Genomic DNA, 27,467 nt, shown 5'->3' with positions numbered 1-27,467 from the left:
TTCGAAATTATGAGGAAAACTGGGATAAACTATAGGTAAAGATGGGTTGTATACAGTACATAGAGGAAACTGTTTGCTTTAGGACGTTCAAACTGCGTAGTTGGCCGCTTGGCATGATGGGAATTAGTAGTATGGTTTGGTTTAGCGACGAAGCCCACTTTCATTTGGATGGGTTCGTCAATTAGCAAAATTGGCGCATTTGGGGGACAGAGAATCTGCACTTCGCGGTCGAGAAGTTTCCTCACCCTCAGCGGGTGACTGGGTGGTGCGCAGTGTCGAGTCGCGGAATCATCGGTGCGATGCCCTTTGATGGCACGGTGACTACCGAACGTTATGTGAAGGTTTTGGAAGATGATCTCATCCCCATTATCCAAAGTGACCCTGATGGCGACAGGATGTGGTTCATGCAAGATGGAGCTCGACCCCATCGAAGCAGGAGAGTGATGTCCTGGAGGAGCATATTCTGGCACTGTGGTACCCAGAGGCAACATATGCGACTTCCTTTTTTGGGACTGTATCAAAGGCAAGGTGTACAACAATAACCCCAAAACCATTTCTGAGCTGAAAACAGCCATTCAGATGGTCATCGACAGCATCGATGTTCCGACTCTTCAGCGGGTCTTGCAGAATTTCGCTATTCGTCTGCGCCACATCATCACCAATGATGGCAGGCATATCGAACATGTCATACCCTAAATACGAATATCTTCAGTGACGTTTATATGTTGGATAAAGTGTGAGCATGCCGTAGTTTAAACTAATTTACGTTTTTTTCATATAGTTCAATAACTGTAGCTCTGTATTTCGCAGCCCGCATCTCGTGGTCGTGCGGTAGCGTTCTCGCTTCCCACGCCCGGGTTCCCGGGTTCGATTCCCGGCGGGGTCAGGGATTTTCTCTGCCTCGTGATGGCTGGGTGTTGTGTGCTGTCCTTAGGTTAGTTAGGTTTAAGTAGTTCTAAGTTCTAGGGGACTTATGACCACAGCAGTTGAGCCCCATAGTGCTCAGAGCCATTTTTTTTTTTTGTATTTCGCAGACATACGCCATGAATATATCTATGGAAATACATCGTTATAAGACATACAGTTCGAGAGACTGACGTCATAAATGCGTGAAAAATGCCACATCATGGGTGAAGTTTTAATAAATTTATCCTTTACTGGTATGACACACCTACAGCCGAGTTAAAGGCAATTCCTGACATCTGGCAGAACTTTTAACAGCTTTCAACTGCAATGTGTAAACTGTTGTAAGCAGAAACAGTAGCCACCTGTAGCTATGAAGTGGCGTTGTCGTAGAGACGTTTACACAATTGCGTATAGACAAGCGAAGCAGCTGCGTCCAGAGTACAGAAACTATCTATGATCGTGTGTTTTTTTATATGGTATTTCAGTCTTTGATCGCTATTTTTATTTTCAATGACCGGTTTCAGGCTAACTGCCCATTTTCAGATCTTATATTGCAATTACAGAGTAACTATCGGTTCGCTGTCATAACTGAGTTATGACAGCGAACCGATAGTTCTGTACTGACAAGTTACTCTGTAACTGCAATATATGATCTGAAGATGAGCAGCTAGCCTGAAACCGGTCGTTGAAAATAAAAAATAGCGATCAATGACTGAAATGCCATATTTTTTATCTAATGAACGATCGCGGAAATCCCATTAAGACAATCGTGTCTAGTTTTGATTTTTTTAAATTTAGGTACTGTACTTATACATCTATACATTATGCGTATTTCTTTACAAGACTCTTTCGTAATTTGAGAAGTGTTTTCACGAGTACACGGAAATGCAATTCTTTATACTTCACTACAAACAGTTAATTTTTTGTTTTCTTTTCTAATTGAAAACTGGCAAAATGAATACCTAGGTAACGTAAGGTTTGTCAGCTACTATATTTATGTATAATCAATTTACAATTGCAAACACTGCTAGCAAAATGTGCGAACGGTAGTAGGAATGTATGAGATAATATTCAGTCTTAAGTAAAAGTTATCAGTGGTTAAAAGCAATATTCATTTAAATGGAACCGTATACTTTGTCTGCGTCGTCTGACCGAAATATAGTTCGTAGAGAAAACAGCAGGCTGCTGGGGTTTACAAATTGTACTAACTTTTTAAAAAATCCTCAGACATTGAGAGAACAGGGCAAGTACGTGAAACACTGGTATTCAGTTACAGTGGAATGAATTTCTTAATTTCGCAGAAACTAAGTAGTGAATGATCTGTAATTACGTAATAGTAGACTTTGAAGCAGTTCGATTATGTTCACAAAATTTTCTTTTTGTTTCTTACACTTTACATCTGCTCTAAAATCCCGTTCTATTTCAAAATGCACTTGTACGAAAAAATATTAGTGTTCTAACGTTCATGTGAGCACAACGTCTGAGGTTTTTCATTTATGCGACATGAATACGTGTATTTGATCCAACGAGAAGAAGGAAGTTGAAATAAATGTTTCTTTTGTTTTCTGTACGCAGTCTGCACAGAGGTCAGACTAATTATAAAACAGTGTGTTCGTCTAACTTCAGCCATATTTTGGCCGAGGGCAGAGAAAGACCGTTACACGACCGACTTTCCAGTCTCATTTTGATTGCTTGGCAGATTCGTAAGTTTTATAGACATAGCTGATAATTGTGAAGTACAGAAGAAATGAAATGAATGGCTAGACGAGAAGCCGTAACCAGAACAATAGAAGTTATTATACAAGCGTTTCCGAATGGTTGGTTGAGCGCTGCTTTGCTTTCCGGAGAAAAACAATGAGGAAGCAATTTAAAGCTACATTCCACAACAGACGGCTGACTTTCCCCGCTCAATGACTGAGTTCGATTTTCGACACCCTTTAGAGAATGAAAAAGGCAACAAAGAGAAATTAGTTTCTGCGAAGGGTATTGATGGTGAAGGGCTCGCCTGGCCGAAAGAGCGCCTCATTTTGTTCCACCCAAAAGTGAGAGTGGCTGGGAACGGCTTACAATCTGTCTCTGAAAGAAAGACACAGCCAAGTTAATACTTGCGCCAGCTTTTTTTTGCCGCAGTCTTTCACGTTTCTAGTTTCCGCAAACAACGTCGTTCAGACCATCTAATGGCAACGGTAGTGGCAGTAGCTGCGGGGTGACGTGAGAGTTACGCTTGCCGTATCACAAAGTTGCATCCACTCACGGAAGCGGTGTCTCGGTCGTGTGCACACTAACAGCTCTACGGTCGGTTTTAGTGAAGTGAATACTTAATATCAATAAGCTACACGACTCTGCCACTTTTTGTTTGGCATTTGTGCGATTTGCTCTCTTATTGATGGATAACGAAAAAAGGGGATGCAGATGAAGCCCCTCCAGTATAACAACGGAGAAAAACCCTTACCAAATATCACAGCAGCAACTAAAGTTCATTATGGATTAAAGCTCTGAGACCTTGTTTCTGGACCCCTGGCAGAACGATTAGGTCTCCTTGAAAATTTGCAATAAGCATTTTTAAGATTTCTGTGAAGAACCTTTCTATGTATGAGGCAGCGATAAACTCTGTAACACATTTTTAAGTTTTGTTTGTGTGTTACGCATTCTTATAGATGATTGTCAATATATTTTGTCTACAAACATTCAACCATTCAAAGCTACGAACGGATCAAAGTTATACGCTGTTCGCTTTAGAATCTAAAAGCACACTCTCCCATCTTCGATACCTCTGTCAGTTTTAGCAATTTCTTTTTTTATGAAGCATTGTCGTGGATGTTATACACTTCGAAGATACTTCGCAACAATGTCAAACCACGTTAAACAAGAAATGAGAGCCTCATGGATTTTACGGAATGCCAGAATCGTTTAACATCCCCCAGAAGGCTTTGACAGCATCATTTTTAAAGCTTCCGATGTATTAGTTACTATAGCTGAACTGAATGAGTATTCTTCTGCCACACGTATTCATGTTACAGTATGAATTCTTTCTTTCAGATGGTTTAGTCCTACAACGGCGTATTTTTTACAGCTTCAAAACCACACCACATAACTACTTTCCATAGTGCAGTGCATCAATTTACTCTTTCACTGTATTTACCCTTCTCGTACGCGTAAATCAGAAGTTACGAAAATGCGGCTTGTTAGTTAACTGTATAGTGGTTGTCTTACTTAATTGGTTCCCTCCTAGTGAAATTTCCCTTTCTTCTTAGTCATTAGCTAGACAGGGTAAGAGGCTACTATTTAAATTAGTAGAGGTATTATAAAACATACCAACACACATTTAATCTGTAATGAAAAGCGGAAAAATACTCTCCTCAGTACACATCGGAGCACTTCAATTGAGTGGTTAATTACTTTGCTAGTAACAGCTCGGTCTAGGAAAACTGAAGGCGGTCGCGTGTATACCGAACGACTTTGGGTCGGTATCGACGGAAGCTGCAGCAAAGACGGTTTCTTGACGGCTTGCTGTCCCCGGTAGCAAGAGATAAGGCACCAAGCCCTGAGTCACGGGCCACTGCATGGCGCTATTGTCAGACATCGACGCGACGGATGGCGTCGTTGAATTTTGTATGGTCCATTGGCAGAGCGAACCTTGGTGGGGCTGACACTCGAAAGCTATCTCATCGAGTCTCCGATAGCAGGATGTACGCCAGTGATATACGAGGCATGCTGGAAAGTAAGGCCTCCGAATCTTTTATGTGAAAATTCTTAAAGATTTTTAAACAAAACAAATTTTATTAACGTTCTACATCTTTATTTTGTATTTCAGCACATTCATTTATCGACATAGTCACCCCGGTGACGGACACATTTCTTCCAGCGAGAGGTCCGTTTGTTGATACCATCATTGTAGAATGTTTGAATTTATTCACAGATCCACACCTTACCCCTGTTTGCATGGCTTCAGCAATATGAAAGTGAACTCCTCGAAGATGTTCTCTAAGTTTTGGAAAGAACTGAAAATTGGAATGGGGTCAAGCCGGAGCTGTATGGAGTGTGATCGACGACAGTACCTCTAGGGCGCTGGATTGTTGCCGATACTGCAGTGCTTGTATGATGCCTGGCATTGTAATGCCGAGGAAAAGGGTGCTTCGTGCGTGGACGAGCTCTTCTGCGATTAGAAATCCCATTACGGCACACTGTTTCTCACGCACCGACGTAGTTACGTTCCACACCGCCATAGTACGCGCTACGATTCTAAGGCTTCGAGCGGCAGAGGGTTGAAACTTGGATCATCAAAGTGAGAAAGTCGACCGATTAATATGCATGACAAGTAGTATAGCTACTGAGAACAGAATATAAAATTTGGAGGGACTACAAATAAGTAACCACCACCGGATTCCATTTCCTCTGTGTGTCGAGTGATGTGAAGCCAGGGAATAAATGCGTGATAACCACGAACTAAAATGTGACGCTTATATAGAAATTACCATGAGAAGAACGCCTCGGCGACCTACTGTGAAGCTTTGTTTCACAATACCCATACCACATCTGCGCTGGTGTTACCCCGTGAGGTCTGTTCCGAGTGCTGCATTTACCGAACAAGCTAAAAATGTATTTGCCTTAATAGTGTGGGATACGTATAACAGGCGTCAAATAATTTTGTGTATAATCATTAGGCTGAAGTTTTCAGTGCACTGCTAGTATGAATTAAGGCAGTATTCACCTCTCAAGTTCCGCGCTCCCTAGTGTCCTATGCCCAGTGGTAATTTAGTCGCCAAAATTGCAAAGCTTTTAAGAGCAAGTTTAATTTGACAGTTAGCCGAAAATTGTAATTCTGACATAAAGACGCGCAGAAAGAGTGCAACCATACTGAAAATCAATATGAGGGTGGAAAACTGCTAGGATTAGCCGCGCTGTCTGAGGCGCTACAGTCATGGACTGTGAGGATGGTCCCGGCGGAGGTTCGAGTCCTCCCTCGGGCATGGGTGTGTGTGTTTGTCCGTAGGATAATTTAGGTTAAGTAGTGTGTAAGCTTAGGGACTGATGACCTTAGCAGTTAAGTCCCATAAGATTTCACAAACATTTTTTTGAAACCTGCTGAATCGGTCGCTAAATGAAATGACACTAGTTAAATAACCAGTGACTTTTTTGACGCGTTTCCAGAGATACCCATCATCAGATGGTCATGATCTTCTAGGTATTCAGTTGCATAAAGACATGTAACTGAGTCGAGGAGAGTTAGGACAGGCTTTACCATTAGCCTTAGTATCCATAACACTGCACCGCTCCAAGAGAGGGTGTAGCATGATCAAAAAAGAGGTGTTAGCGACAGTGTGGACAGTGAAGCAGTACTGACGTTACGTGTGAGGAACAAAATTATGAAATTCATTGTATGTATTGATCACAAATCCTCGAAATGGTTGGCACATGCAAGCTGTTTGTCGTCCGGATTAAATAAGTTCAAAATTAAATTCATTGTATGTACTGATCACAAACCCTCGAAATGGTTGTCACATGCGTGTTATCCATCGTTCGGATTAATGAAATTCAAAATTAAACTGGCAGAATACGACACTGAAATAATATACAAGAAGGAATCGCAAAACACAGTAGTAGTGGGACTGTCGCACATACCAGGAGACACAGAGTTAGTCATTAGGAATGTGGAAGAGTTCAACAAGGGAGAAGGAGACCACCAGCAGCCAGTGATTAGTAAAGAGGGGAAACGAGCTATTCTGAATCAATTACACCATTCGCCAGTACGTGGAATACGCCGCACCTATAACCATATTAAAAGGTGTAGATCATGGAGAGGTATGACGAAAGACATAGAAGAGTACATATGATGTTGCGAGAGTTCTTAGGAAAACAAGATTACACAGAATAAGACGAAAATGCTCTTAGTAATGACCGTCATACCGAACCAGGTTGATACTTCCTAACGTTTCAGGATGCCCTCACGAAATTCCTTGTAGCACAGTCTGTAGCGCAACAGGATGCTGACACAATAGTGTGAGTCTTAGTACAGAGAATAGTTTGCAACTAGAGAATACCGTCACTGTTATTGGGTGACCAAGCAACAAACTTCTAAAATGACATCCTAAAGAGGATATGTCGTTTACTGAAGATTGAGAAGATCCAGTCTTGTGCATAGCTTCCACAAACTAAGGTAGCATTCAAAGAGTACATCGAATGCTGTCAGAGTATCTACGGCATTACGTGGAAACGAAGCAGGGAAACTGGGATGACTGGTACATTTTGCCCCTTTTGTACATAGCACCACACCATATTCTTCAACTACGTTCATGTTATTCAAATAACTTTTCGAGGGAATATCCAACACTTTCGGAATCATACAGCGGTATCCGACAAACGTGCAATACATCTTCTATGATTATGTAACGGAATTAAAGGAAGGGGTGAGCCAAATGCATCAGATGGCAAAGAGTTTTAGTAAGGAATGTAAGAATAAGAACAATAAAATATGGTCTCATTTAAATCCCCAAGAAATTCAAGGCAGGAAATAAGTTATTAACACAAAAATATTATTACATGACAAAATTGTGAGAAGAGGGTGATCAAAGACGTTAAAAACCCACGGAGAAGAACTTTTCGTGTCATAAGAAATCGTGGACCAAATGTAGTACTCCAATTAACGAGTAACAGATTCACAACAGTACACACGATCGGATAAAGAAGTTAACGTAAGTTTAAAATTGCGAGGTTGTAGTAAAATCGCGTTGATAGGTCCTGAAAAATAAAAGAGAAAGAGTAGGCTACATTGTATCATAACACTTGTTAAAGGGGGACTTAACGCATAGGAATTCTAAAGGTGTAGGTGAGGGTAACACCGTAATCAGTCTTGGGAGACAAGCCGGCCGCCAATCACTTTGCCTCTATTAGCCTAACTCGGACAGCTGTAGCAATACAAGACAGTAAAAGGGCAACCGTTATTTTAAATTTTGGATTTAAGAAATTATTCACGAAAGGGGATAGTACAGACGTTCCGTTGTTTGGCCTTCGCAAAGACTCCCTAATGAAGGACATAGAAGTAAGTATCCCTGGCGGTGAGAAGGAACTGAAAGAGTTGAAACCAAATAAGTCGCCAGATCCGTAGATCCGTATGGAATCCCAATTCGGTTTTACAGAGAGTATTCTTCAGCATCGGCTTCTTACGTAGCTTGTATTTATCGTGATATAATTCTCAGCCCAAAGTCCCCAGCGACTGAAGGAAAGAGCAGGTGACTCCTGTGAATAAGAAGATAAAAGAACGGACCAGCAAAGTTACAGACAAGTATACTTAACATCGATTATCCGCAGAATTATTTATGACATTCTGAGTTCGAATAGAATATACACTCCTGGAAATTGAAATAAGAACACCGTGAATTCATTGTCCCAGGAAGGGGAAACTTTATTGACACATTCCTGGGGTCAGATACATCACATGATCACACTGACAGAACCACAGGCACATAGACACAGGCAACAGAGCATGCACAATGTCGGCACTAGTACAGTGTATATCCACCTTTCGCAGCAATGCAGGCTGCTATTCTCCCATGGAGACGATCGTAGAGATGCTGGATGTAGTCCTGTGGAACGGCTTGGCATGCCATTTCCACCTGGCGCCCCAGCTGGACCAGCGTTCGTGCTGGACGAGCAGACCGCGTGAGACGACGCCTCATCCAGTCCCAAACATGCTCAATGGGGGACAGATCCGGAGATCTTGCTGGCCAGGGTAGTTGACTTACACCTCCTAGAGCACGTTGGGTGGCACGGGATACATGCGGACGTGCATTGTCCTGTTGGAACAGCAAGTTCCCTTGCCGGTCTAGGAATGGTAGATCGATGGGTTCGATGACGGTTTGGATGTACCGTGCACTATTCAGTGTCCCCTCGACGATCACCAGTGGTGTACGGCCAGTGTAGGAGATCGCTCCCCACACCATGATGCCGGGTGTTGGCTCTGTGTGCCTCGGTCGTATGCAGTCCTGATTGTGGCGCTCACCTGCACGGCGCCAAACACGCATACGACCATCATTGGCACCAAGGCAGAAGCGACTCTCATCGCTGAAGACGACACGTCTCCATTCGTCCCTCCATTCACGCCTGTCGCGACACCACTGGAGGCGGGCTGCACGATGTTGGGGCGTGAGCGGAAGACGGCCTAACGGTGTGCGGGACCGTAGCCCAGCTTCATGGAGACGGTTGCGAATGGTCCTCGCCGATACCCCAGGAGCAACAGTGTCCCTAATTTGCTGGGAAGTGGCGGTGCGGTCCCCTACGGCACTGCGTAGGATCCTACGGTCTTGGCGTGCATCCGTGCGTCGCTGCGGTCCGGTCCCAGGTCGACGGGCACGTGCACCTTCCGCCGACCACTGGCGACAACATCGATGTACTGTGGAGACCTCACGCCCCACGTGTTGAGCAATTCGGCGGTACGTCCACCCGGCCTCCCGCATGCCCACTATACGCCCTCGCTCAAAGTCCGTCAACTGCACATACGGTTCACGTCCACGCTGTCGCGGCATGCTACCAGTGTTAAAGACTGCGATGGAGCTCCGTATGCCACGGCAAACTGGCTGACACTGACGGTGGCGGTGCACAAATGCTGCGCAGCTAGCGCCATTCGACGGCCAACACCGCGGTTCCTGGTGTGTCCGCTGTGCCGTGCGTGTGATCATTGCTTGTACAGCCCTCTCGCAGTGTCCGGAGCAAGTATGGTGGGTCTGACACACCGGTGTCAATGTGTTCTTTTTTCCATTTCCAGGAGTGTATTTCCTTGAGGTAGAAAAGTTTCTCTTCACAAATTAGTTAGGATTCAGAAAGCATTCCCCGTACGAAACTCTACATGCCCCTTTCTCACAGGATATCCTGCGAACTGTGGATGAAGAGTAACAGGAAGATTCGGTATTCCTAGATTGCTGGTAAACGTTTGGCGCAATGCTCGACTGCAGACACAAGGTCTGAGCATATGGAAGAGGTTTCCTTCGAACTCCCCTCATTGCCGATACGATATCGGAAGTGACCATATAAAAGCTCTGCTATGTAATCCATTCCGTAATCGCTATCTGTCTCAACTTTCATCGTCGTCCACTCTATAACTGAAACTGCCACAAACATCACACCAAATCACCTCATTCCAGTCTCACTACCTGACCGTTACATTCTCGCTAGTTTCTTCGTAACATATTGTTATTCTAACTGCTCCATGAGTTCCTCGAACATTCCTGGAAATTTGAGATCGATAGCCTCGAAATTTTTGTAGTCATTAGCCTGACACGCTCGGCAGCTGACACGGCCTAGATTAGCAGCCCCGTGTTCCTCGGACATATAAGCTGTCACGCAATGATATTTCGACACCATCGAATAGTATAAATTGGGCTTATAAGGGGTAAGCCTCAGACACGGCTAACTGATTCGACTCATACTTGGGAGGTCGCTTGTGTACAACCTACAATGTAAGTCTCTTAAGATATTTTGACTGAACATCCAACGATTCTTCCGAAAACTACCTGTAAATTTCACGACGCACAATCGACTCAGACTTGACAGAATCGGCAGATAATTTGAAACTGAGCATTTTTCGTCAATATGCACCGAAGTGGCAAAGAAACTGGTATAGGCAAGCATATTCAAATACAGAGAAACGTAAACAGTCAGAATACGGCGCTGCGGTCGTCAGAATACGGCGCTGCGGTCGGCAACGCATATAAGACAAGTGTCTGGCGCAGTCGTTAGATCGGTTACTGCTGCTACAATGGCAGGTTATCAAGATTTAAGTGAGTTTGAACATGGTGTTCAGGCATCACCGAGATATCGATGAAGTGGGGATTTTCCCGTACGAGCATTTCACGAGTGTACCTTGAGTATGAGGAATCCGGTAAAACATCAAATATCCGACATCGATGCGGCCGGAAAAACGGCACCAACTGAAGAGAATCATTCAACGAGACCGAAGTGGAGTCCTTTCGTAAATTCCTGCAGATTTCAATGCTGGCGATCAGCAGGTGTCAAGTGCGAACCATTCGACGAAACATCATCGGTATAGCCCACTATTGCCCCCTTGATGACCGCATGACACACAACGCTTTACGCCTCGCCTGATGACTGGAAATATGTTGCCTGGTCGGACGAGTCTCGTTTCAGATTGTATCGGGCGGACGGGCTTTTACGGATATGAAGAGAACCGCATGAATCCGTGTACCCTGCATGACAGCAGGGGATTGTTCAAGCTGGTGGAGGCTCTGTGATGGTGAGGGGCGTATGCAGTTGGAGTGTTGTGGGACCCCTGATACGTCTAGATACAACTCTCACAGGTGACACGTACGTAAGCATCCTGTCTGATCATCTGCATCCATTCATGTCCATTGTTCATTCCGACGGACTTGGGCAACTCTAGTAGGACAACGCGACACCTAAAACGTCCTAAATTGCTACAAAATGGCTTCAGGAACACTCTTCTGAGTTTAAACACTCCCTCTGGCCACCAAACTTACCAGAGACGATCATTATTGAGCGTATCTGGGCTGCCTTACAATTTCCTGTTCAAAAGAGTTCTCTACCCCCCATCCTCCCCCTATTACTCTTAGGGATTTACGGACAACCCTTCAGGATTAATAATGTCATATACGAAGACAGTAACTTGTTCTCGAAAGAACAGTTACTGTTGATGACGGTGCAGCTTTTCCCTGGAATAAACGATGACTAACTGACAACCTCAGCTGCCGACAGGTGGTGTTGATATACCTCGATGTGGATAGCTGAAAATGTGTGCCCCGACCGGGACTCGAACCCGGGATCTCCTGCTTACATGGCAGACGCTCTATCCATCTGAGCCACCGAGGACACAGACGAATAACGCGACTGCAGGGACTTATCCCTTGCACGCTTCCCGTGAGACTCACATTCCCAACTATCCACAATTCTACATGTGTATTGTACCTTATAGACATTTGTCCAACCACTCATTACTCGCGCACACTTTGGCGATTTCGGTAAGAGTTTGGGCAACCTGTGCGCATTCGCACAGACGAAGGTCAATGGCTGGGTAGCCTTTAACTATATATACGAAGACAGTAACTTGTTCTCGAAAGAACAGTTACTGTTGATGACCGTGCAGCTTTTCCCTGTAATAAACGATGACTAACTGGCAACCTCAGCTGCCGACAGGTGTTGTTGATATACCTCGATGTGGACAGCTGAAAATGTGTGCCCCGACCGGGACTCGAATCCGGGATCTCCTGTTTACATGGCAGACGCTCTATCCATCTGAGCCATCGGGGACACAGACGAATAAAGCGACTGCAGGGACTTATCCCTTGCACGCTTCCCGTGAGACTCACATTCCCAACTGTCCACAATTCTACATGTGTATTGTGGACAGTTGGGAATGTGAGTCTCACGGGAAGCGTGCAAGGGATAAGTCCCTGAAGTCGCGTTATTCGTCTGTGTCCTCGGTGGCTCAGATGGATAGAGCGTCTGCCATGTAAGCAGGAGATCCCGGGTTCGAGTCCCGGTCGGGGCACACATTTTCAGCTGTCCACATCGAGGTATATCAACAACACCTGTCGGCAGCTGAGGTTGTCAGTTAGTCATCGTTTATTCCAGGGAAAAGCTGCACGGTCATCAACAGTAACTGTTCTTTCGAGAACAAGTTACTGTCTTCGCATATATAGTTAAAGGCTACCCAGCCATTGACCTTCGTCCGTGCGAATGCGCACAGGTTGCCCAAACTCTTACGGGAATCGCCAAAGCGTGCGCGAGTAATGAGTGGTTGGGCAAATGTCTATAAGGTACAATACACATGTAGAATTGTGGACAGTTGGGAATGTGAGTCTCACGGGAAGCGTGCAAGGGATAAGTCCCTGCAGTCGCGTTATTCGTCTGTGTCCTCGGTGGCTCAGATGGATAGAGCGTCTGCCATGTAAGCAGGAGATCCCGGGTTCGAGTCCCAGTCGGGACACACATTTTCAGCTGTCCACATCGAGGTATATCAACAACACCTGTCGGCAGCTGAGGTTGTCAGTTAGTCATCGTTTAATAATGTCAGTTCCCCCCAGCACTACTTCAGACATTAGTGGTAACCATACCTCGTCATGTTGTGGCACTTCTGCGTGCTCGCGGGGGCCCTTTACGATATTAGGCAGGTGTACCAGTTTCTTTGGCTCAGTTAGTGTATATGGGAATCGCAAAAGTGTATTTCCCCAGAAATCGAGGAAAGATACTGTTACGACTGCCACTTTTGTACCCAAGAGGTAAACGCTGTTAAACGAAAGCGCCGCTGTCGTAGCGATGTTGACAACTGGCTGGGAAGCAGCGAACCTGTGTCCGATTCCCAGCTGCATTCTGTACATTTTTTCATACTCGTTTCTTTCCCTGTCGAATCTGGTAGGAATAGGAGTGTTGGTAATTAATGTAAGTAACTCGAAAAGGAACAGGTTCGAAATGGGCAAATAAATTTCCGAAACGGTTTGGATTAGTAAATAATTAAAATTTTAAGTTTCTTTATATGAACACCATTCCGACTAAGATTCCTGCGAAGACGAACATTCAACGCACGTTACCTTATAATGGAAAAAACTAACCCTTTCTGCACTTGGTAGTGCACATATAATAACGTAATCGTACAAGGCGCAGTATTCCATCACAAAATCCGAAAAATTGTTCCTGAACTTTTCCCGTGCTTATAAGAAATTATGATTTGATCTTCAGTGGAGAGAAGAAGTCAATTGTTTAACCGACACGCTAAAAATGTTTACTTATCTCGCTGCAGATATGGGAAATAGAAGAATTCAGTTTACAAAACATATATCGAGAATATTTTAAAACCTTACGATGCTGATAACAAGTTTAGATTGCTATTGTACTCCTGGGTTGAATAAATTAACACTGTCATATAAGGTAGCATATTTAAAGATAGCGAGGTTCATCCGGCCTTACTGAAGAAGGAGTACCGCCAAACCGCACATCTGTGTGCCACCAGCCACGTGATGTTGATCTAGTTGTCTGGAGGAAACCAAGGACATTTAACAGAGTTACATTGTGCGTCGACCAGGATTAAATTTTTAATTCCTAACTAATCCAAATCGCTTGAGCAATTTATTTACCTACCGTGGTCTTATTTACTTACCGTATTAACCTTCCTATACATAACAATATCTAAACTGAAAAAATACAAGTAAAAATCCTGCACAATGCAACTAGAAATCGGACATAGATTTTCCGCTCCGCAGCGGGATAGCTTGGTCGCTATACAGGCGGAACACTCGTCGAACGGCTTTTACTTTATGAGCTTATAAGTGACAATCGAAAACGTTTCTTTCAGTGATTTCTAGGAAAACATGCGTTTGCTGGACCCATATATGTTGTTGGCAAATATTCAACTTTCAATTATATGCCGATCACGTAAGTAATGAGGCGACTGCGCGTCATGAACTTTATTGATGGTATTCTCAAAAACGGAGAGCGTCGAGCCAAAGTACCTTACAGTCTTTCGTTTTAGGTTGCGCACGAAAGAACGGCCAACTATGAGCCGAATGGTTTGGCCGAGTGTGAGACCTTCCCTTGTTAGACAGCTGTTCATCAAGCAAAACTTGCTCTCTCGCTGATTGTTCGCTTGAAATTCCTAAGGTACCGGCTATATTGTTAGGCAAGAGTGCAAGGGAACAGACTGCGGAGTATCTGTGTAGCAACATAGATAATCACCTACGACAATAAAGATATGTAACAAAAATTTATAAAATTCAAAATATTGTACAACTCGCGAGAGGCTAGTACATGCCCAGAAAATTTGTGGAGGGTGTGAAGGACACACTATGTTTCAATAGCCGTATTAGAATGTTGCTACGAAAGAAAGATAACTGCATCACAAATTTAAATGAAGTGAAATTCTAATTTACCTCTGAAATAAACCAATACCAAAATGAGGATAAGGAGAGCAAGGCTAGGAACGTTAAATGTATTCCAAAGTACAGTTTTGCGAATTGGACAAAAAAGTCCTAACAGATTTTCGTATTACATGAAGTCAGTAAGCGGATCTAAATCATATGTTCTGTCGCTGAGGACCATATCAACACCGAAATGGGAAATAATTAAGAGATGTCTAAAATATTGAATTTGGCTTTCCGAGACTGTTTCAGTGTGTAACATTTTTGTACGGTTCCTCCTTCAAATCATATAGTGAAATAAAAAACTGATTAAAGCGTCCAAAACTGGAAAGAAATCCCTGTTAAGTGAACGTCACTGCATTTTCAAAAAAGATATTCTACAGATGCACATAATTATCTGATATATAAAGGTTGCATATTTTCTTGTTCTTCGTAGACGCGTTCCTACACCTTTCATTCGATTACGATGAAACTTCAGTGGGTTATTGTGCACGCGCCCGCGAAGCTTTCTGTGGCGATATGAACCACCAACCAGCGATTTTGGTATAGATGAAAAGGGATTACATAGAAGCTTAACTCAGGAACATCTGAAGCAATTTAAGACAAATTTTATATATACGTTACTCATGATTTGCGTAATTGTTTGTAAAAAACTCTTGTGGATACATCTCAACCAACCGTAGAGGCGTGGGGTGGAGGTGATAAGTAAAAATCTTTGATAACGACCGATATTGGTATCAAATCCGTTGCTCACGGGTTCACTACACTTACAGTTCAGTCACGTTGATGTTTCAGCTGTAGAATTCGAGTGCGAAAGGGGGGCAGGGGGGGGGGGGGATAGGGTGAAAGGCGGGAGTTGCAGAAACAGTAACACAACAGAATAGCTCTGTAACGCTTGACGAACCGTGCGGGGTAGCCGCGCGATCTAAGGCGCATTACCACTGTTCGCGTGGTTCCCCCCGTCGGAGGTTCGAGTCCTCCCTTGGGCATGGCTGTGTGTCTTGTCGTTAGCGTAAGTTACTTTAAGTTAGGTTAAGTTATGTGTAAGCCGAGGGACCGATTATCTTAGCAGTTTGGTCCCATAGAACTTACCAGAAATTTCTAATTTCCTAACCCTTGACGGAATTTTTATGAAAATTAGCACCCGTATCATCTAATATCTGTAAAAATTTACTGTAACCTTAAGACACCCTTAGCAGCCTTATGACTGAGGGTTTGGGTGAAAAGGCGTGACATAAAATCGTAACAAGGAACCAGCTTAGTATATACTGCACAGAGCTCATTTTTGTACTCGTACAAAAGTACTGTGGGAGTAGCATATCCCAGCTAGACAGATGATGAGAAGAAATGACATGTACAAATTACGGGAAATAACATGTCGGTATTTATTTCCCGTATTTAGTTGCTTTGAAGACATCAAAAGTATGAAGCGTTGTTCAGTGCGTCGACCACATTTTGAAAGTGAGCACTGGAGTGAGCCAGTAACTTTACCAGCGGGTTTCAGAGCCAGAGACCATGCACATGGCTCAATACCACAGATACGTGGTAAAATCCTCTCTGGAGTCGCATAATGTGAAAACATGGGGGATGAGACAGCTGCCAGCGACAGTCCTTTTCCTCGAAACTGTATAGTCAATTACTGGCAGAATTACAAGGTTCCTCAAGATTGAGATGAAATTACAGGCCGAAATTCGCTAGAGATACGCTTGAAAATAGTGCAAATATGCGTAAAATATGTTAATTGTTTGTGAAACCGCGGACTAAAAGAAAGTAGGCCTATGTCGCTGACGTCAATCTTTAGCAGAATTATGCAACATTTTTTACAACCACGCTTTACGTCGCTGTTTGGAGAAAAACACCCTTATAAAAAAAAACATGAATTCCATAACCAGAGATCACTGTGCTTGTCCATGAAATACAGAGCGTCGTAGGCAAAGGAACCAATCGTTGATGACGTGTTCCTTGAGTGCCGGCATTCGACTAACAGTCAGCACGCAACAAATTGTTCTTAGCCGGATGAAATCGACGGACGTAAAACAAATATCTGGAGCACCCTGAAGGAGTGCTACAGGAATATAACTCTTTACAAAGTATATGAATCTGTTGGATTACGTCGGAAGCTCATGGCGACCGTTCGCAAACAATGATTTGTCTATAGGAAAATTGAAAGACATGAAGAAGTGTTTGCTGATAGGAAAAGAGTAGTCTCCCAGAATTCTCTTTCCTTTCGATGAAAATCATGAACTTGTCAGTAGAATAACATAATTAGAGGGAAGTTAAAGACTGTCGAATCACCTAAGCCCCCCTGGGCCTTAACTCCTATGTGAGGCGGGTAAAACACTGCAGTTGGCTGTGACAGTGTATCGTCGGTTGAGCGTGCGTTTTCCCTGGGCATTACGCGCTTGTAAGTCAAGTTGCAGTGAGTGTCGTCGTTGGTGGTACGAAGTGTTATACGAGGATGATGTGTCGCGTGTTGTCAATGAAAAGTCAAAAGGTAACTACTGTGACAGAAGTCTTCCGCTGTTGAAAGCATCACACAGCTTGCAGTAGATTTACGTTTTTAATCACCTATTGATTTCATTTATCCTTTTAAAATCATTAAAATCCCTTTATTTGACCTTCAACATGTACAACTTGCTAACTTTAATATGACGTTCACGTGTATCTACGCTAATAATGTTCCTTAGATATTTTCATATGTGACGTCACCTTTGCAGATGCCAGAATGCCACCGCTGACAACAGTCATTGATTCCTGTTAACAGGACTACAGTTGGGATTATCCTCCGGTCAGCCAGAAGCCCATGGTCTCTTGCACGTGAACCTCTTCCGATCGCTTGTGCGTAGCGGAGGTCACACCATGAAAATTTCGCTTGTTCTTAGACGCAGTGACGATTGTTGGTGTGGTAATTGTAAACACGTACCGGCGTAGGCCGAACATCGACCGCTCTTAATGAAATGTATCTCCATCAGCAAACATTCACTCAATTTCTTTTTTGCGTGCATTTCTCTGTAGGGACAACATAGATAATGGAGTTGAAACATCTCCATTGTTTCCTGAAACGTAAGACGTGTGCACATGTATGTAGGCAATTTTGCTGCCACAAGATTACAGGCGGTCGTGAACGATGTGTACGAGTTATACCGGGAGGTTAACCCGTCAAAGTCCCGTAATATCATGCGCTCTTTACCTTTGAACATCAGGTTTGTTAGGCGCAGTAAGTACCTACTCAGTACTCAGTGTCTACCTGAAATTCTGCTGTCGGTGGTGTGCTCTTAGTCAAGACTTGCTGGTAGCTGTCTGACGCCGTCCGCATTTCAGACAAGCGACAGCACTCAATACGCCAGGACTCAGTGAGTCCATGCGCAGTCTACACGCAGATGAGATAGATTAGCTTGTTTCGCGGTTTGCCATACATATTGTATTAGACAGTAAGTGCGTTAATTACACAAAACGCTATAATAACAGTCTCGTTTTCCCGATCACTATTATGGATTATGTTTTAGCCAAACACAGTATACCCCACGACTTTCCTAAAGCTTCTCCTTTATGGAAATAACCAAAAATTTGAAAAAAAATTTCTTGGTTTATAGAAAAGAGCATCTGAGCATTTGATGCTGATTTCAAAAATGTACAGTTTATGGGCATTATTATTTTCTGTTCGTTCTAAAATTGAGATTGAACATAATGTTGCACAGGGGCCACGCTCAGCTGTCTGAAATGCGTCAGAATACGTGTTGAATTATTTTGTTCTTCCGGCTTTTCCGTCTTTAGTCACGGATCGTTAACACAGGTGTATTCTAGAAGGCATTAACTCCCAGAACCAAAGTACAGGCATGTCTAGAAAGCTGTGGTTCGAATGTAAACAAAGATCTGAGAATATATGATATCGGAATTTCAAACACGTGTGGTTTTGTAGTTAGTATGTCTTGTTTTGTTTCTGTGTGTGCGTGTTTCGTGTGCTACAAATGCAGAGAGTAAAGAAATTTAGCCCCAAACGAAATTTTCATGGTAACCAGTTCCAAACACAACCGAATAATACACATCAGTTGCCTCAAAAGTTCCCTGCGGGATCTGTGTCTACAGGCAGTTCACTTTCTGAATGTAATAAGAACAAACGTAGTTGTATTGTGAGCAGCAATAACAACGTAAATGTTATTGTGAACCTAAATACTGTATATTGTCAAGACTTTTGAAGAGTGCTGTGAAAGGTAAGTACTGCAATTGTGAAGATAGTATTGATGTTTCTGAGGATATTTCAGCCAGGAAGTGTCTTTCAATTCGGTTAGTGATTGCCTGTAACTCGTGTAAGACGCACGGTGATACTGTGACATCGCCAGTAACTGATAGTCGACATTACAGTGTAAATATTCAGCTTGCTTATGCAATGCGATGTACTGGAAGGGGAAGGAGAGCTGCCCAGACTTTTTGTGCAGTGATGGATTAGCCTCCACCTCCACTGAGGTTTGACAGATACAATAAATTAATACATGACGCCTTATCTGGTGTAAGTGAACATTCAATGGAAAGAGCAGCAGAAGAGGCAGTAGCCTCGTCTGAGAATACACGCATTGTAGCATCATTTGATGGATCTTGGCAGAAGAGAGGTCATACTTCTCTGAATGGGGTTGTAACTGGAACATTTATTGAAACTGGTAACATACTAGATTATGAACGTCTAACAAAGCACTGCCAGGGTTGTCCAAGTAAATTGATTGGCACCCATGTTTTTGTAAAGAACTTTGATGGCCCAAGTGGGAACATGAAAAGGAAAGGAGTTGTAAACATTTTTAGAAGATCAGAGGTCAGTCGTGGTGTGAGGTATGCAGGCTACCTTGGGGATGGAGACTGTAAAGGACACATTAAAGTTGTTAATTAATGACAGACCATATGGGGACACTCTGATAGAAAAGCTTGAATGTGTTGGGCATGTACAAAAAAGAATGGGAGCTCGGCTGAGAAAACTATGTAATGACTTTAGTGGAAACAAACTGTCAGATGGAAAACACATAGGTTGTCCAGGTAGTCTTACAAAAAGTGAAGTTGATTTTTAGACTCACTATTGTGGACTAGCAATAAGGAGAAATGTAGGAGATTTGGAGAACATGAGACGAACTGTTTGGGCAACATGGTTTCACCGAGTGTCAACAGATGAAACCCCACAGCATGGTTTGCGTCCAACAGGGCAAGATCCTGGTGCAAGTACAGGTTGAGCAATGCTACAGGCATACAATATACCCACAAGCATTCCTTACCACTTGCTGTAATGGAGGCAATTAGTCCTATATATAGGGATATGACAAATAAAAATCTACTTACGAAATGTATGCATGGTATCTCTCAGAATGCAAATGAAAGCTTCAACAGCTGTATATGAGAGAGAAGACCTAAAACTGTATTTGTTGGGCTGACAGTGTTGAAGATAGGTGTAATGGATGAAATAATAACATTCAATGATGGTGCACTTTCAAGGATCAATGTTATGAAGAAACTGAACATCCAGAATGGAAGGAATATGGCTTCAGCTCTAACTGCTATTGATAAGCGGCGGATAACCGAAGCAGAGACAGCTGCAGAAGCTGCTACCAAGGAGTCAAGAATAAAGAAAAGAATGGAGAGAAAGAGTATGGGGGATACAGAAACAGGAGGACAACTGGAGTATGCAGCTGGAATGCTCTAAACGGGCATAGTGGTAAGTTAATAAATCTGTAAATCTTCGTTCGAGATTTACCGAAAACTTGAATTTTGATCATTCAGGTACACTTTTCTCCTAAATGACTGAACTTAAACTCACAAAAATTGGTACAAATGTTTAGAATGACCTCACCTACCTCCGTTGCTTACTATTTCCTGAAAAATTTATAACATGATGATGACGTCGGTGATATTTGAGCTACATTTTTAAATATTTTTGTTGTACTAAAATAAATTACTTGTCTTTTTCACAGATCAGCAGAATTAGAGGCATAAAACATGTGAATGTTGTCTGTTCTCTGACTCTTTTTCCAAGCTGTGCAGTCAGTGGTACCAAAGAAAATGGTACCGCAGTAAAATAGTGTTCCGTTTTTTATACTATTATAAATATTGTTGTCAGTACCAAAATGTAATAAATATCTCAATAATTTTTTGGGAAATGCTTTGACTAATGACCCTAATTGTGTGTAAGAAATTTGATCTATCCGTCATTTATAGGTCAATTGCAGTATGAGGGTGAAGATAATACTAAAAATGAAGCCCGTTCAGGGGCGTGACCCCTTGAAGGTCTTTCTGTTCATGGTTCATCTAGCACAAAAATAAACAGAAATAAAACACCAGTTTGATTACATTTGTGCTATGTTGTTGTGTGTAATATTTCATTGCGTCATTGTTCTACCATTGTAAGACATGCTTTTGTAACTATTTGTGGCGGCCGGTGTGGCCGTGCGGTTCTAGTCGCTTCAGTCTGGAACCGCGTGACCGCTACGGTCGCAGGTTCGAATCCTGCCTCAGGCATGGATGTGCGTGATTTTCTTAGGTTAGTTAGGTTTAAGTAGTTCTAAGTTCTAGGGGACTGATGACCACAGATGTTAAGTCCCGTAGTGCTCAGAGCCATTTGAACCATTTTTGTAACTATTTGTGGTATGTTATGATCTTTTATTTTTAATCTGTGTTTTGCCTCGTTTTTCACTGTGCACGATATTTCAGTTATACTTCTTGTATGTCTTTTCTACTGCAGATGACGGAAGATGTTTGGTAAACTTAAACCGGCTATCTAATAAAGCATTGCTTCAACGGCTACTTCAGTAGACCAAATTTTCACATGAATAGAGTTTGTTGCAACGATACCAAAGACAGTGACATTGGACACCCATATTAGTTTTACGATTGTTATCGTGGATAGATGCAAATCAAGCAGGCACCTACAGCTCTCCCTAGTCTTAATTTTCCAAATTCAATAGATCAATGCAGTGTCACAATTATTGAAAGAAGTAGCCCTTGGGAAAATTGCGATAGGAACGCGTCATAAATAAGCAAGAAAACAAATTACTTAGATCAGGGTGTTATTTGGTCCAGCCCTGTACGTCATTTATTATACTATGCTACAACAGTGGCCGGTAAGTGGAAAGCACGACGATGACAAAGGATTCAGAGCACACGTAACACACAACAAACACAGGTGGACAGCAGTGGCGGTGCAGAAAACAAGGTAACTACACCTGTCAAGCGAGACGCAGGTGGTATGTGGATGACAACGACGTCGACACAGCGAACCGCAGGAGGCACTGTCAACGCTTGTGCTGCAGGATACGCTGCAGAGCATAACCACGGCTGACACGGTACAAAGGCTGGCTCACTGCGGAATGGGCTCCAACAGGTAGTGTGTTATGGATAGCAGAAGCGTACGCGAAAGCTCTTCCTGTGGCGACAGGCCGATTTGTATGCGCACGACGTGTAGTATGCACGAGAACAAGAAGAATTCATTTGGTACTTAGAGTATATCGTTACGGTACTGTCACCTGAGTTAGCAAGAGAGAGTGGCAAGATGTGGCGTCTGAAAGAGAAAAATATGACATTTTTTCAGCTACATATACTTGGGACCTATTTTCACTGCTGCCTCGTAAAAGTGACATAAAGGAAATGTGTTCGCAATACAATTCAGTGCACTAATAAAGCGTTTTTGGCTTCCTGAGCAACCATTGATGACTAAAAAATAGCATCTCTAAGTTTCTGCAACATATCACCCGTTCGAGTTTGGCGGCTCGAGAGTAATACATATCAGTCCGCCACAAGAGTTTAATGAAGGTTATCAGGTTTCACTTTGAGATTTTGAAAAAAATGATTCACTACTAGTGTATTCATGAAAAATACACATATAAATGGTGATTTATCTAAATTATTTGATTGGGAGGTTTTCTTTAAAAGAAATCTGTTCTGATCGAAAATCATAACTGACACGCGATTTAGTGAATCAGTATACTAACTGCTGACTGCATGACACTCAGAAGAACACCATTACTTGAATGCATATTTTAGGTCACTATATGAAATTTTAGTGTCTAGAAGACAGAACATTTCTTTCCGCCACATACACACTACACTTACGTATCGACCTATTCTACTGAAACTGTCTTGTTGTTCTGATAATTGGGTAGTCGTAGAACATCCTTGGTGTATGCACACATAATGGTTTAGCTAGGTGAGGCTTCTCCTTGACTTTACACAAGCATGTCCCTAGTTCCCGAACTCCGGCATCAACTTGTCAGTGCTGCATTTAGAAAATGCGAGACGTCCAATAAGAGCCTAATACTTTACGTTAAATGAGGAATTATAATGAATGACGCACACTCAACAGCGGTGTAATAGTCTAAAATACTCATTATTTGTTTCGCCATTTGTTACGCCATCAACAGATACGCTGACAAGTATGTGGTGCAGTGGAATTTTGTTGGATCAAAGAATTTTAAACCAGTGCATCTACAGAGTGTCTCCATTTCCAGAGATGAAAAATGTTAATGTTAGAATTATGAAAAAAATAAAACAAGAGGGATTATTTCAGTGTAAATGCGATATAAGATGATTTAATTAAAATAAAATATATTACACATTAACTAATGCACTATAGACAAATAATTGGACAATAAACTTTTGTAACATATTTCAAAGATGTTACTGAACAAAATAATCTTATCATTAACTGAACCTAAATTACAAAGAATTAAGATATTGTGTTGATGTTAAGCAGGTGAATGAACCAGCTATGATTATAATTTTTTTTAACACAATGGGAGAAATTATGATTACTAACGTGAAGGAAAATGGGGCATGTGAGTAAAAAAGGGTCATTTATGACATGTCCTGGATGGGTCTGCAGTCAGAAGTGGCGAACTTGGGCTGTGGACAAACGTTTATTAATTTCTATTATTTCAAGATAGTTCAGATCCCTCCCTTTATGGATGTGATGTAATACTTCACGTTTCATCTTGTAATTACGGCGTTCTTTAAGCAGGTGGTCTGCAAAAGTGAAGTCTCCTTTTCTAACTTTCCAATGTCTGTGGTATTTCTTCAAGCGGGTACGTATAGCCCTGCCGTACTGATTTGTAAAGAATTTGCCACATTTACAAGTAATTTTATATACTCCACTCTTTTTCAAAGCTGGAATATTGTCTTTATCATTGAGCAAAAATTGCCAGTAGCTTTTGAGCACATAAAATGATGTTTTTCCATTCCTGGACTTCAGCTTTCAGGCTACATCCAGAGAGTCTTTTCCTAAATATGGAATTGTGCACCATTTATTGCGTTTTTGTGGTGCTGGGTCAAGAACAGGGTAAAGAAGAGTGTTCACCTGTTGCTTCTGCTTTTTGTGCGTTATGGAGTCCACGAAGGTATGAGGATAGCCATTTTTTGATACTGTTTGTCTGACTGAATTTATTTCCATATGAAAATTGTCTTCACTCACTGGGATGGATATTAAGCGATGTACCCTTGACTGAAACGCAGCATGTTTATGGCCTCTGAGTGTTGGGAAATGGCAGGTAGTACCATATCTGTGGTGGTGCATGTGTTATAAATCTTGTATGAGTAAGGTGACTGATGTCTATGATCAGACATAAATAATTTATACAGCTACCCTCCAAACTCAGTTGTGAAGTTTATACTGTTGTGTTTACAATTTAGTTGCTTGAGGAATTGTCTGATAGTGCCTGCCCGTAAGCATAACACATCATCAATATACCTAAACCATCGACATACCTAAACCACCATCCAACCTTGGAGAGAGTGGATTACTTTCCAGAAAATGTGTTTCTAAATTGTTCATGAAGATTTCAGCAAGGACCAGAATGAGGGGGGATTCCATATCTAGATCATCCAACTGTTTGCATATCCTGTCACTGACACAGATATAACTTTGTGTTAGACAGGTTTCTGTAGCTAACCCTATGTCATTGGTGACTACGAGGTTAACTCCTGATTTATTTAGTAAGTCTGTGAGAATATTGAGATACTAGTGAGCAAGTTTATTAGTGAATTAACTGCTAAACTAAAAAGAAACTAGTTTGGCATTACGGGGAATTTGCGTGTCATGTAACTTGTTCACTAAGACAACTGAATTAAGTGTACTATGACTAGGTTTGAACCTGATTTTGATCTTGATCAGGTCATTTAACTCTTTGGCTAATTTCTAACATGTGACTGAGAATGAAGATATCTCATGAAGGAATGGGATATTATCTCCATGGGGTTACGGAGGCCATAAAGTCTGGGACCCATAGGATTCCAATTGGTGAAGGACACATCAGTGCATAATATTATATTGACACAGTTTGATAACACTTTTAATTTTATCATTATACTACTGTGTGGGGTCTTACTATATCTGATGAAATTTGGTGGCATTTAGGAAATCTTCCACTTTGCTAACATGGTCACATTTGTTCATTAAGACAACAGCATCTCCTTTGTGTGATCGGACTGCTATAACATTATTGTCATTCATTTTTTTCCTGGAGTTGTTTAATACTTGATGTTCTTTAGCTGGTGGGGCACTAGAAACGAGATTATATGTTTCCAGTTCATGTCCTACTAGATGTTTAGTGGAGATTTTCACACCTAATACACATTATAGGTCTATTTCTTTTATTTCCAGTTGTTTTTCGGAGACTTTCTGTGGTAAAGCATGTTTGAATCCTTTTCCCCCTATACTGAATTTTTCGTTGGTCGTTTGTAGGTCCGAAAGGTTAGTTACACGATCAACAAGCTTTGACTTTTGACTTGTTTTGAAAATTGTTAACCACTGAACATTTCATTAATTTTAGCCTTCTGTTATTCGTACATGGTATGCTCGACCTCATGAGGACTGTGTTTGAGGAATGTATAATTATAACTAGTAACCAAAGGTGCTACTTTTTTGTTTTAAATCTTTCATTCCCAGATCAAGTGATAATAGCAGGCTGTTTTCGATCCGTCCCGTTACAGAGCTCGGTTCTCCTCAGCCATATTTCAGCGAGCTGAGAGAGGGACAATAAAGATTTCAGTTAGGAGAAAGTGTTTTGGCTCCTGCCACTGCTGCATAACAGCGTGTAGGCTTCTGGAAGCCAGGCTTTTACATAATCTGACGCTTAATAAGAATCTACAATGGAAGTAATATGTTTTTAAATTTTTTCCTTACTTGAGAGACGGAAGGACTTAAAGACCGTTTGATTTAAAGTAACTTCATTACCAGTACAATCGTGAAAACTCTTAGATGTGCGCGACACACACGAACATCATAAAACAACATAAGCTTCCTTATTGACAATCGGTACGTGTTAGACAGACAACGGTATAGAGAAAGTGAGATCCGAGAAAATAAAGAAGAATCAAACGGAGGAGATAGAGTCCAGAATGATAAAATCAAGCATGGGATAAAGGAAAAAAAATAAAATCTCAAAAAGGAACAAATAAAATGCCTTAGAACGGAAATAATGGAGGTTAGGAATTAAGAAGATTGCAGATTTCATAGTACTACAGAACGATAGCCAATAAAAAATCTATAAAAGGTATTAGATCTTAACGATATCAGCTACAGTATTTGAAAAGAGAAAAAACGAGAAGCTAACGAAATAAGAAAAGTCATAATTTAGCAAAGAAGGAGGAGCACAGAAGAATGTGGCCTACTGATCTTGTGCAGGATATTGAAGCTTGCGTAAAAATGGGAAGCAAAGTGAAACCACTACACCAGGAAACATTAGCAAGATGAATAAAGGTTAAAGACGAATACGGGAAAATAATAACTGGTAATGAAGACATTTTAGAGAGTTGGCAAGCATATTTAGAACACATGCGTAACGATAAAAATATACGAAATAAAGTTTACAGAGTTGCGGATATCTAATGGATAACTAATGAGAGACTGGTACCAAAAGTCATCAGAGACGAAACAGAAAATTCTCAGCAGAGACATAGGGATATAAAAGCAATAGGAATCGATTACATTCAACAGCGAAAATATGAAGAACTTTCTGTTCAAGATTGACTGCTTCTGAAAGTCCTTAAACTTTCTATAAGAATAAAGAAATACTGCTCTGGTAGAAACAGGAAATGTGTTGGAATGTAATAACTGTGGAGAAATCCCCTCTTTTCTCACAAATAAAAATAATATCAATTGCAATGAAGAACAGGACAAAAATAATTCAGAACTTTACTTAATGATTAATCACATCAGCTTGGATCAAATTGGAGAGTCATGCATGAATTTTTATCATTGCGGGTGATACTTGAGTAGAACATGAAAGTAAAACCATTTTAAGCTTCTATTTATTTCCAAAATGCGCTTGACTTATTAAATATTCCACACTAAGAGAGATAAAGCATAGACGAACATTAATCAAAAATCAAACTGAGTTTTTCCCACACTACCTTTATGTTGGCTGAAGAATAGATTAACATCTTAAAATACAAAACGAAGGTGTACGAAAGAAATTGAAAAATATTTTTATAATATTACACTGAAAAAAGAATATGATCAAGCCGCTGTAAATAATGGTAGCCCTGCGTAAAATGATTAAACCAAATGTAAAAACCAAGGAAATCAAACTTTCACTGGTAGGAAAAGTTCAGTCAATGAATCGTAGTTAATATGACACACGGAATGATCATAATTTCAGAGGTGAAACAGTTTTAATATACATGTAACATCAGTTCTCAAAATAATAGATTTCCTTT

This window comes from Schistocerca nitens, chromosome 1 (genome assembly GCF_023898315.1).
Source record: "Schistocerca nitens isolate TAMUIC-IGC-003100 chromosome 1, iqSchNite1.1, whole genome shotgun sequence".
Classification (NCBI taxonomy): domain Eukaryota; kingdom Metazoa; phylum Arthropoda; class Insecta; order Orthoptera; family Acrididae; genus Schistocerca; species Schistocerca nitens.
Note: the sequence above shows the minus strand (reverse complement) of the source record.